This window comes from Lolium rigidum, chromosome 5 (assembly GCF_022539505.1).
Source record: "Lolium rigidum isolate FL_2022 chromosome 5, APGP_CSIRO_Lrig_0.1, whole genome shotgun sequence".
Lineage (NCBI taxonomy): Eukaryota > Viridiplantae > Streptophyta > Magnoliopsida > Poales > Poaceae > Lolium > Lolium rigidum.
The window spans coordinates 251,900,385-251,912,493 of NC_061512.1; the positions used below are offsets into that span (position 1 = coordinate 251,900,385).

Genomic DNA, 12,109 nt, shown 5'->3' on the forward strand with positions numbered 1-12,109 from the left:
ACTAAATATTAGATGTTCCATGAGAGAACAAAGCACATTGATATTAAGTACCACTCAATCAGAGATGTGGTTGCAAAAGGTAAAGTGAAGGTATGCAAGATTAGTACTCATGATAATCCTGCTGATATGATGATTAAGCCTGTCCCTGTGTCCAAGTTTGAGCTTTGCTCAAGCTTGGTTGGTATAACTTTTTAGCCCAAGTGGCTATTGGCGCCAGCAAGTGTTTTTTTTTTGTTGATTCAGGTGATTGTTGAAGTTCATGCTACAAGGAATTTGTCTCAAGGTGGAGTTTGTTATATTGTGATACAAATTCCAAGAAGAGGCTAACTTCTGACGAGCGGAGCGAGGCTAGCCCACACCGAGGCCCAGCAGGTGCACCTGGGGGGTGCGGGGGGGGGCCGAAGCCCCCCGCGGTACGGATCGTTGCCACCGTCTATATATTTTCCCTGTAAGCCGCCGCTAGGTTTTCTTCGCATCTTTGTACACCCACGGCGTTTGTAAACACCACCGAAATAGTGAAGTTTTGCTGGCTGGCGCCCGTGGTTTTTCCCTTGTGTGTTGCAAGGGTTTTCCACGTTAAAATCTCGTGTCCCCTGCAGTGTTTTATTTTTCGTTCTTCGTTTATTGTGCATCTCGATTCTAACATCGTGTACAACACAACTCGTGACGGCCTACCGCCGCCAAAATCCACCGCGTCAAGCCCAATGTTCCGCCAGCTTGACACGCCGAGCGTGTTGTATGCGCTTAAGCGCTGCTGCTGCTGCACTGAGTTCACCCCATCGTCGTCATCGTCGTCCTTGGTCATCGCGCCTTGCAGCTTCTGCTTGGTGGCCTTGATCAGCTTCACCACGTCCTTGGTGTCGCTGTTCGCCACATGGGCGCTCGTCGCCTGGACCGACTCCGAGATGTAGCAGTTGACGTCCGCCGCGCCGACGAGCCCACGCGCGTTGCTCCCGAACATGAGCGATGTAGCGGCGTGTCCCTCGGGGACACGGACTGCCCGAGCACGGCACTGCCAAAGCACGGCGACGACAGCCTCGAACACCGTGCAGCTCTCGGAGTCGGAGCCAGCCTCGGCTTTGACGCGGCCGATCAAGCTCGGGGGGATAGTCAGGTCGAGGAAGACCATGTCGTCCTCGTCCGTGAGAAATTCCACATCCACAAGAGCTGCCTGTTAGATCTACTGGATCTCTAGTTGTTGCATCTAGTGAGTAATTGCATCTAGCCTAACCGGGACTAGTACTAGATGAGAAACAGTAGGGTGTGGCATACCGTCGGTCTTCGTCGACGAGGAGCTCGCCATGGCGGCGACGGAGGAGTGGCGGCGATGTCGGTGGTGCTTCCCGCCGCTACAGCGCCTCACCAGATCGGATGGTCTAGGGTTTGGTGTGTCGGTGGGGAGGACGGCAGCGGACGACCTTTGCGTCCGTGCCCCGGCCCCCACCTCTTTTATATGGCGCTGGCGACGGGGGCCCACCAACCATACGGGTTGGGCGCCCCCGATCAGGACGCGAGATCAGGTCGTACGACCGTTGGGTCGTACTGGAGATTAAACTAACACTGCCCGATCCCAGTTCCGTCGGCGAAGATGTGGTTCCACGTAACACCCACGGCGAACCCGCCGCAGGAGAACTCCGTCACTTGCATCAGCAGCAACGGGTCGGTGTGGCTGGGGCAGAGCTCGTCAGGGTAGTGAGCGTAGAGATCGCTGAGCGCAGCTGCTGACATCGCCTCGTTGTCGACGGCGCAGCTCGCCGACGCACCCACGAACAGCACGCCCTGGCCCTCGCCGGTGTATGTGACGACGACCTCGTCGCCGTCAGCAGCTCCGGCAGCAAGGCGACCGGAGATTGGATAGTAGTGCACCAGTGCTCGTGACAGGGCCCTCCTGATGGTCTCTGCAGGGTTGGCGATTGGCTTATCGAACACCAGGAGTAAGGACACTGGCGACGAGCCCCTAAGCTCATCGAACCATGAGAGGCGAGTGCTGCCGGTCGGCGTCACGTACCGGCTCCGATGGGCCGACCAACACCGGTGAAGACTTGGTGACCACAATATTGCTCATTTTTTTTAGAAGCACTTCGTTGGTTTCAGTTTGTTCCAGGGCTAGCTCTACTGGGTGCTATAAATGGAGTACTCTAGCTTGCTTTACTCGTGGTAAACGATCGCAACTGTCTCAACCTAGCCAGCGAAGCTGACAGTGAGAGTCGAGCAGAAGCACATTCCATGATACCGCACTCTCAACCACCAGAACACTGCTACTACTGCCCCATACCGCATGTACATGCAAATAATTAAGCTCTTGTATGCATGTCACACTGACGCTGCAACGGCAACGACCTCGTTAATATCATGAGTATCGCAATCCCTGCTATATAGCTATGGATTGCACCGAAATTACCTCAGGATTCCTGCCTATTTTTAGCACCAAACTAAATATGTTGTACGCCAATAAAGCATTTATAAAACTTCAACAACACCTCCATTCTTCTGCTCTGAACGGAATTAAAACCTGACCACATCTAATACGCGCCAACCAAGTCAAAACAGTAACCACAACTAAAACAGGTAGAAAAAAAAAAGAAATTCTACGTCCACAGCAATCCACGCTGATCCTGGCATGGCTAATACGAAGATCAGATCCAGGCCCGCTTAAAACGCTTTTTAAGTAGAAGCCGTGCGAGATGAAAGTCTCATGCACGGTTTTGCATGAGAGAAAGAAGCGAGGAATCCTCTTTTCGACTCTGACTCCCCCATTCCAGTCGTTGCTTTTCTTTCTGTTACTTCAAAAGTAGCTGCTTCAGCTTCAGTCACGCGAATTCTCGATATTCCTTTTTATTTCTCATCAAACGAATGGCCACGTAATCGGTCGCGATAGCTACCACGTACCACATGATGCTGCCCACACGTCTCATGGCGAAACACTCGCCGGAATACTCTTCTGCCGAGACCTGGGTCCATCATCTACTATTTCGACCGGCGATAAGCAAAACTATCATATGATTTAATTCGAATAAACATAAAAATTGATTATAGAATAGAAAACAGGAATAAAACTACTCACCCAAATTAGAAAAAGAGAAGAACAGATTACATTTAAGCATGATAAACAGACCACATCTAATCCGATGCTGAAATAACAAGATCTTAAAGAGGGGAAGAAGAGGGAATACCTCCCGTGCACGACCGGAGATATCTCCGGACACCGGCGGCGAGTGGATAGCCCCTGCCGGATCCACGTGGCACTCCCCCCTCCCCGAAGCTCCTCGATGTGCCCACCTAGGGTAGGGGCTCTCTGCCTTGGCCCACTGGGGCTAGACCCTTATGCTGAAGCACAAGGGGCCGCCTGCTTATGGGTTTCGTCGCACCACAGACCGTCGTCGGAGTCAAATTGGCAAATGAAGCTCCTACCCCCATCCCCCACTGCCGCCATCCTTGGGAGCCGTGCATGCTTTCCCGCGGCTTTCTCTGGCAGTGGTGGGGCACGGGGAAGAGGAGGTGTAAAATAGTGGTGGCTCGGTTTTGTCGCCACCCAAGGCGGCCTCGTGAGAGCAAAGCGGGGGCCAAAACGTTCCGTCCCAGGGGCGATGGGTGGTCCACAAGCACGGCAAAGAACATCGATAGATATTACGGCCCGAACCTAGCTGACAGCCCGAGCAACTCTAGTTGCACCTCGTCGGCGTCTACCAGCAGCATCATCCACCCTTCCCCATGTGACTGTATGCCACATTCACAGGATGTCTTGGTGTATACAATGTGGGCGCGTTTGGTTGCCTGGGCCGAAATCGTGCACCACTGGCGCAGCGAGATGGGCGCCCCTGCGCGTTGCGAACAGGCCGCCGACCACTTTTGGCCCATCGTTTGGTAGCCTGTGCTGCACCGGCCCGAACAGAGTTGCAAATTGTTTGGATGCCTGGAGACATCGTTCCATCTTTGTTTAGCCACAACACATGTGTTTGGTTGCCATTTTGGGCACCGTGACAAGAGCTTCTTCTCACCACATTCAAATATGGTGACCTTACCATCATATAACGGCACACAAACAGCTCAAACACGATCATAAACACAACAAACACTTATACACAACGAAGAGAGTACTTCAGAGGTCCTAATCTAGCGCCAGAGTGGTAAGACGCTTGCCTAAACCTAGGGGCAGACTCCCCAGATCCAAAAGCAGTGTTCAAACGCCTCCTAGAGGCCAACACAACAGTGAGATATGCACAAAAGTAGTGTTTATCAGCCTCCTAGAGGCCAGCACAAGTAACAGGATCAGACGTAAACATAGGCAGCGATGGAGCAGCAGCACCTTAATGGCGAGGATCAGCAAAAGGGCACTAGCGGTGCCTCTTGCAGCCGAAGACGCTAGAGCAGGACATCTTCTTCCTGAAGACGGCGACCTTGAAGCTATCGTCCTGTGGGGTGAAGACGACTGTGTCGTCGACGTGTAGCAAAATCCTTGCGCAGAACTCGCTCCAGGACTTGATGAACCCGACGCGTTGCCCTGTCCACTGCAGATGCACCTTCCACTCGCAATGGTCGCCCAAGTACAAGCAGACCTTCACAGGGGGGCATTGTTCTTGAGCTTGTACTTCCTGATGAGGGGCTGCTCCATGTACGGCGGGACGGCGAGGGCACGGAGGTCTTGGCTCTCCACCTGGACGAAGAACGCCCGCAGACGCGGATTGGCAGTGTGCCCCAGGTCAGCAGGACGGTCGGCGTGGTGCCTCGGTGCTGTGATCTGCTGGTGGGCTTCCATGAACGCTACGTTGGGATCACGCAGCTGCACATGGACAGCATAGTCGATAGTGTCCAGTATGGGCCCGTCGGAGAAGTATTCCAGGAAGGGCCAGTTCTACACACACACAAGGAAGCTATGTCAAGCTCAAGCAGGCAATGGCATGGACAAGCACAAGTAGGCAATGGCATGCACAAGCACAAGCAGGCAATGGCATGGACAAACACAAGCAGACAATGGCATGCACAAGCACAAGCAGGCAATGGCATGGACAAGCAGGCAATGGCATGGACAAGCACAAGCAGGCAATGGCATGCACAATCACAAGCAGGTAATGTCATGGACTTGACATTGTGCCACTGCCAAGCTCAAGCAATGTCATGGACAATGGCAATGCCAAGCTCAAGCAGTGTCATGGACTTGACAATGTCAAGTCCATGATGGTGCTTGAGCTTGGCATGTCAAGCATGAGCACATTGCAATGAATCCTATGTATATTCACATCTACAATGTCATCTAGTCGATGTAAACAAGCGACAAGGAGATTGAGTCAAGGTACTTCGATTGGGTGGATCGCCAGCGCCCTACTTTGAGGAGGAAGAGGAGAAAATCCTGGTGGAGGAGGAGGCGGCCGGCGTAGCCGGTAAGTAGGTCCTCAGCTCCGGCCGTGGTGCAGCGGTCGGGAAGCCGGGCGCCGATGGTGCTGTCATTTGGCGCCGAGCACGAGATCGGGTATACCCCGGAGACGGCTGGACGGGAGACGCGCCATAGGGGGCAGGCGGACCCGGCATGCCCCATGGCATCGCCGCCTGCATCGGGGTTGACGCGAACCCCGGCGGGGGCTCCATCTCCCTGCTGGAGCCCGGTGCACCGCCCGCCATTGCGGCCGCCCTCGCCGTCGGAAACCCTAGTGGGGACGGTGAAAAAAACCCAGTCCGCGATGGATCCGCCGGTCGAATCTCGGCGGCTCGAACAGCTAGGACGGCGGCGCTCCGGGTTGCAACGCCGACGGGCCTCGTGCTCGCGAACGGTGATGGTCGATTCATCACCGACACGCGGCCGACATCGATCTACATCGCCGAGTCGCCGCCTCCGGCCTCGTACTCGCGGACGAGGCACAGTAGCGCCTCGTTGGACAAGGTCACAGACGGCTGTACGGCTGGATCCGTCGGTGGTGGAGAGGATGGCGGAGGCGGGGGAGGCGATGAGGCCATGGCGGCGGTTGATGGGACATGGTGATGCTGTCTGTGCCAGGAGTGAATGGGGAGAGAGAAGAACGAAGCTGTGAGGGGAAGTGGGGAGAGAGGACCAAAGACAATGCGTTGTCTCTCGTGCTTCTCCACGCGTGCAACCGTTGCAAGCGGGCGTGCAAAATGACACGACAACGAGCCTGGCCCCAGAGAAACTGCCGATTCAGGCGTTCCTCCAGGGCCTGTCCTAGGGGTGCTTTGAAAACCGGTTGGGCCACAACACGGACCTCTTACAGGTAACCAAACGTGCCGGTTTTTGCTGGGCCGATGCGAGCCAAAGGGCCCACAGCCTACCAAACCCGCCCTGTGTGACCCATGAACTATAAATCTAATATGTGAAAGTTCGCTATAAAAAGGTTATGTGTATCGATCGATGCAAAGCCAAGCCTATATATGTTTGAAAACATGAGAGATTGGTACCTACACCTCGTGATGGAACTAAGGGCATCTCCAACGCGGCGACCCATTCCGCGCCCGCGCGTCCGGATGGGTCCAACCGGACAAAAACGCCACCCAACGCGGCCACGCACCGCAAATGCGGATGGCCGCGGCGTCCGGAACGACGCAAACCCGGCCCAAATCTCGGCCAGGTTTGCGTGGCCGCGGATGGCACGCGGCGTCCGGCTGCGTCTGGATGCTCGCCTGCTCGTCTCCCTTGGGCCCACCTATCGGTGACCGGGGCAGCTTATTAAATGTGGACTGGAGGGATCTGTCCCTCCAGTCCACTCCCCACTCCACTGCCACTCTCTCGACGTGCAATCGCCGCCATGGCCCAGAAGCGACGGTTCACTCCCGGAGCCAACCACGGGGAGGCCAGCAGCAGCGGGCCGGAGGAAACCGCGGCGGTCTCCACATTGGAGAGGCCTGGCGCCGTTGCCGGGGAGATCAAGACACGCTGCAAGGGGAGTCTCCACATCCCAATCTCTTTACTTTGTTTTTGTCTTGCTTAGTTTTATTTACTACTTTGTTTGCTGCACTAAATCAAAATACAAAAAAATTAGTTGCTAGTTTTACTTTATTTGCTATCTTGTTTGCTATATCAAAAACACAAAAAAATTAGTTACTCGCATTTACTTTATTATCATGTCTAGTCCCGTAGTTGTTACTCTATCACCTGAGGAATCAATCTTCACTTTTAAACAAGGAGGTGAAGAGAGTTTTAAGGAAGCATGGTCTAGAATTTTTGATTCTTATAGTAAAACTGAACCTAAAATGACCTTGAGTTTGCTTCTTAGTAATTTCTATTTTGGGCTTATTCTTCGCTATAGATATGCCTTAGACGCTGTAGTGGGAGGAGATTTCCTTCATTGTGATGGGGATCAAGCTTTTAATGCTATAAGGAAATTGATTACATCATTTAGCTCCGATAATAATTTTGATCCATCTCATGCTAGCATGCATAATAGATTAAACACTATTGAAACAAATATATCCTGTTTAAAAGAAGTGTATAACCAAATTCGCGAATACTATGATTATGTTCCATTAAGCTTCGAACCTTCAATGTGGGTGCCTACCTTTAAAGCTACTATTGGTGGTGAAACTTTTCCTGCTCGTTGTGATATTATATCTGAGTTTTGCCTTATGCCTGAAAATATTTATAAATCTTTGACACTTTGGGAACTTACTGAAGGGGGAGAAGAAATAACTCTTACGGATAACTCTGTTGTAATTCCTAAGGGTATAGCTGAAGGTGTTTTCACAACCTTTCTTGGAAGGACGGTATCCATCGATTATCTCGTTATTGAATGTGTAGGGACAGGACAAATCACACTTGGAAGATCCCTGCTCGAAACTCATGGGAGCAAATCATAGATGTTGGGAAAGGCACTCTAAATTTTACCTCTACACCCGGATGCGGTCATGTATTCCCTAGACCAAAGAGTAGGAATAAGAGTAAGAAAGATAAGAGCAACACCCCTGGTAAGAATGCCAATGCATCATCTCTTGATAATACTTGATACACACTTTCTGCGCCTAGCTGAAAGGCGTTAAAGAAAAGCGCTTATGGGAGACAACCCATGTGTTTTTACTACAGTACTTGGTTTTTATTTTGTGTCTTGGAAGTTGTTTACTACTGTAGCAACCTCTCCTTATCTTAGTTTAGTGTTTTGTTGTGCCAAGTAAAGTCCTTGATAGTAAAGTTCATACTAGATTTGGATTACTGCGCAGAAACAGATTTCTTTGCTGTCACGAATCTGGGCCAAATTCTCTGTAGGTACCTCAGAAAATTATGCCAATTTACGTGAGTGATCCTCAGATATGTACGCAACTTTCATTAAATTTGAGCATTTTCATTTGAGCAAGTCTGGTGCCTCGATAAAATTCGTCAATACGAACTGTTCTGTTTTGACAGATTCTGCCTTTTATTTCGCATTGCCAGTTTTGTTATGTTCGATGGATATTTCGATTCCATTGACTTTCAGTAGCTTTGTGCAATGTCCAGAAGTGTTAATAAAGATTATGTCACCTCTGAACATGTAAATTTTGATTGTGCACTAACCCTCTAATGAGTTGTTCTAAGTTTGGTGTGGAGGAAGTTTTCAAGGATCAAGAGAGGGAGATGATACAACATGATCAAGGAGAGTGAAAGCTCTAAGCTTGGGGATGCCCCGGTGGTTCACCCCTGCATATATCAAGAAGACTCAAGCGTCTAAGCTTGGGGATGCCCAAGGCATCCCCTTCTTCATCGACAACATTATCAGGTTCCTCCCCTGAAACTATATTTTTATTCCATCACAGCTTATGTGCTTTGCTTGGAGCGTCGGTTTGTTTTTGTTTTTGTTTTGTTTGAATAAAATGGATCCTAGCATTCACCGTGTGGGAGAGAGACACGCTCCGCTGTAGCATATGGACAAGTATGTCCTTAGGCTCTACTCATAATATTCATGGCGAAGTTTCTTCTTCGTTAAATTGTTATATGGTTGGAATTGGAAAATGATACATGTAGTAATTGCTAAAATGTCTTGGATAATGTGATACTTGGCAATTGTTGTGCTCATGTTTAAGCTCTTGCATCATATACTTTGCACCCATAAATGAAGAAATACATAGAGCATGCTAAAATTTGGTTTGCCTATTTGGTCTCTCTAAGGTCTAGATAATTTCTAGTATTGAGTTTGAACAACAAGGAAGACGGTGTAGAGTCTTATAATGTTTTCAATGTGTCTTTTATGTGAGTTTTGCTGCACCGCTTCATCCTTGTGTTTGTTTCAAATAGCCTTGCTAGCCTAAACCTTGTATCGAGAGGGAATACTTCTCATGCATCCCAAATACTTGAGCCAACCACTATGCCATTTGTGTCCACCATACCTACCTACTACATGGTATTTCTCCGCCATTCCAAAGTAAATTGCTTGAGTGCTACCTTTAAATTTCCATTCTTCACCTTTACAATATATAGCTCATGGGACAAATAGCTTAAAAACTATTGTGGTATTGAATATGTACTTATGCACTTTATCTCTTATTAAGTTGCTTGTTGTGCGATAACCATGTTCACCGGGGACGCCATCAACTACTCTTTGTTGAATTTCATGTGAGTTGCTATGCATGTTCGTCTTGTCTGAAGTAAGAGCGATCTACCACCTTATGGTTAGAGCATGCATATTGTTAGAGAAGAACATTGGGCCGCTAACTAAAGCCATGATCCATGGTGGAAGTTTCAGTTTTGGACAAATATCCTCAATCTCATATGAGAAAAATAATTGTTGCTATATGCTTATGCATAAAAGAGGAGTCCATTATCTGTTGTCTATGTTGTCCCGGTATGGATGTCTAAGTTGAGAATAATCAATAGCGAGAAATCCGATGCAAGCTTTCTCCTTAGACCTTTGTACATGCGGCATAGAGGTACCCCTTTGTGACACTTGGTTAAAACATGTGCATTGCGATGATCCCGGTAGTCCAAGCTAATTAGGACAAGGTGCGGGCACTATTAGTATACTATGCATGAGGCTTGCAACTTGTAAGATATAATTTACATGATACATATGCTTTATTACTACCGTTGACAAAATTGTTTCTTGTTTTCAAAATCAAAGCTCTAGCACAAATATAGCAATCGATGCTTTCCTCTTTGAAGGACCATTCTTTTACTTTTATTGTTGAGTCAGTTCACCTATCTCTCTCCACCTCAAGAAGCAAACACTTGTGTGAACTGTGCATTGATTCCTACATATTTGCATATTGCACTTATTATATTACTCTATGTTGACAATATCCATGAGATATACATGTTACAAGTTGAAAGCAACCGCTGAAACTTAATCTTCCTTTGTGTTGCTTCAATGCTTTTTACTATGAATTATTGCTTTATGAGTTAACTCTTATGCAAGACTTATTGATGCTTGTCTTTAAGTACTATTCATGAAAAGTCTTTGCTATATGATTCACTTGTTTACTCATGTCATATACATTGTTTTGATCGCTGCATTCACTACATATGCTTTACAAATAGTATGATCAAGATTATGATGGCATGTCACTCCAGAAATTATCTTTGTTTATCGTTTACCTGCTCGGGACGAGCAAGAACTAAGCTTGGGGATGCTCGATACGTCTCCGACGTATCGATAATTTCTTATGTTCCATGCCACATTATTGATGTTATCTACATGTTTTATGCACACTTTATGTCATATTCGTGCATTTTCTAGAACTAACCTATTAACAAGATGCCGAAGTGCCAGTTCATGTTTTCTGCTGTTTTTGGTTTCAGAAATCCTAGTAAGGAAATATTCTCGGAATTGGACGAAATCAACGCCCAGGGTCCTATTTTGCCACGAAGCTTCCAGAAGACCGAAGAGGAGACGAATTGGGGCCACGAGGTGGCCAGACTACAGGGCGGCGCGGCCCAAGCCCTAGCCGCGCCGACCTGTAGTGTGGGCCCCTCGTGACGCCCCTTGACCTGCCCTTCCGCCTACAAATAGCCTTCGTCGTGAAACCCCCAGTACCGAGAGCCACGATACGGAAAACCTTCCAGAGACGCCGCCGCCGCCAATCCCATCTCGGGGGATTCGGAGATCGCCTCTGGCACCCTGCCGGAGAGGGGAATCATCTCCGGAGGACTCTACGCCGCCATGGTCGCCTCCGGAGTGATGTGTGAGTAGTCTACCCCTGGACTATGGGTCCATAGCAGTAGCTAGATGGTTGTCTTCTCCCCATTGTGCTTAATTGTCGGGTCTTGTGAGCTGCCGAACATGATCAAGATCATCTATCTCGTAATTCTATATGTTGCGTTTGTTGGGATCCGATGAATAGAGAATACTATATTATGTTGATTATCAATTCATGTCTATGTGTTGTTTATGATCTTGCATGCTCTCCGTTATTAGTAGATGCTCTAGCCAAGTTGATGCTAGTAACTCCAAGAGGGAGTATTTATGCTCGATAGTGGGTTCATGTCTCCGTGAATCCGGGGAGTGAGAGAAACCTCTAAGATTATGGATGTCTTGTTGCCACTAGGGATAAAACATTGGTGCTATGTTCGAGGATGTAGTTACTGATTACATTACGCGCAATACTTAATGCAATTGTCTGTTGTTAGCAACTTAATACTGGAGGGGTTTGGATGATAACCTGAAGGTGGACTTTTTAGGCATAGATGCATGCTGGATAGCGGTCTATGTACTTTGTCGTAATGCCCAATTAAATCTCACAATACTCATCATATCATGTATGTGCATGGTCATGCCCTCTCTATTTGTCAATTGCCCAACTCGTAATTTGTTCACCCAACATGCTATTTATCTTATGGGAGAGACACCTCTAGTGAACTGTGGACCCCGGTCCTATTCTTTACATCCGAAATACAATCTACTGCAATTGTTCTACTGTTCTCTGCAAACAATCATCATCCACACTATACATCTAATCCTTTGTTACAGACAAGCCGGTGAGATTGACAACCTCACTCGTTTCGTTGGGGCAAAGTACTTTGGTTGTGTTGTGCAGGTTCCACGTTGGCGCCGGAATCCCTGGTGTTGCGCCGCACTACATCTCGCTGCCATCAACCTTCAACGTGCTTCTTAGCTCCTACTGGTTCGATAAACCTTGGTTTCATACTGAGGGAAAACTTGCCGCCGTACGCATCACACCTTCCTCTTGGGGTTCCCAACGGTCG

The 12,109-nt window shown here is 48.8% G+C and overlaps 1 pseudogene; it reads right to left on the reverse strand.

Moving 5' to 3' along the window:
- Nucleotides 1-1,554: 1,554 nt before the first annotated feature.
- On the reverse strand, nucleotides 1,555-2,065 carry LOC124657457 (annotated as a pseudogene).
- Nucleotides 2,066-12,109: the final 10,044 nt, after the last annotated feature.